This window comes from Meleagris gallopavo, unplaced genomic scaffold (genome assembly GCF_000146605.3).
Source record: "Meleagris gallopavo isolate NT-WF06-2002-E0010 breed Aviagen turkey brand Nicholas breeding stock unplaced genomic scaffold, Turkey_5.1 ChrUn_random_7180001867725, whole genome shotgun sequence".
Lineage (NCBI taxonomy): Eukaryota > Metazoa > Chordata > Aves > Galliformes > Phasianidae > Meleagris > Meleagris gallopavo.
The window spans coordinates 1-602 of record NW_011132832.1 but is presented as its reverse complement, the minus strand read 5'-3'; the positions used below and the strand labels follow the sequence as shown (position 1 = coordinate 602).

General features: G+C 48.0%; 1 long non-coding RNA gene across 1 annotated transcript; it reads left to right on the top strand.

The window, feature by feature from the left end:
• The first annotated feature begins 7 nt into the window (after positions 1 to 7).
• LOC104916060 lies at positions 8 to 585 on the top strand. Its single transcript, XR_796521.1, has 2 exons — positions 8 to 126; positions 384 to 585. It is a non-coding gene; the product is annotated as an uncharacterized LOC104916060 (long non-coding RNA).
• Positions 586 to 602: the final 17 nt, after the last annotated feature.

Sequence of the window (602 nt, the reverse complement as noted above, 5' to 3'; positions counted from 1 at the left end):
TGGTGAATATAAATGATTTATCGTTAGGGCTGCATGTCTGAATTTTCACTGTCTGCAGTGAAGCTTCTCAAGTTACGGATCCCATCCCACTGGGAAAGTCTGCCCTTTCTGTTGCAGTGTGGGCAGGTACGTACAGTGTCCATCTCTTCTGGAGTGTTTCCCTTCCTGTTGCTGACTGTTTCAGTCGGTGTCACTCCTGCACTCTGGTAGCGTTGATGCTTGAGAAATGGGCCTTGGAGGGGGTGGGGTGGGAGGTGTGTGTCCAACTCGAGTTTTTGCCTTGCTGTGCTTTTACAGCAGAATGTAAGTTCTGCATGTGAAGTATTTAAGTCATGTCTTGTTTTCGTGTCGTCACTGGCATTCTGTGTGACCACGTCTTGAAGTGAAATTGTGGAGAAAAGCATCGTCTGCCAAGCTGTAGAGACGGCGTTAATAGCACATAACGTGTGACAAGGCCAAGGGTTGTAGAGAGCTCTCACAGCACTGGGGTTCTTTTCAGTAAGGCTGCAGGCTGTGGGCCGAAGGATGAGAGAAATAAGCACCTGCCTTGGATTTTCATACAGGTTATTTCCCTGGGGGGCTGATAAAGAAGTTCAGTAATG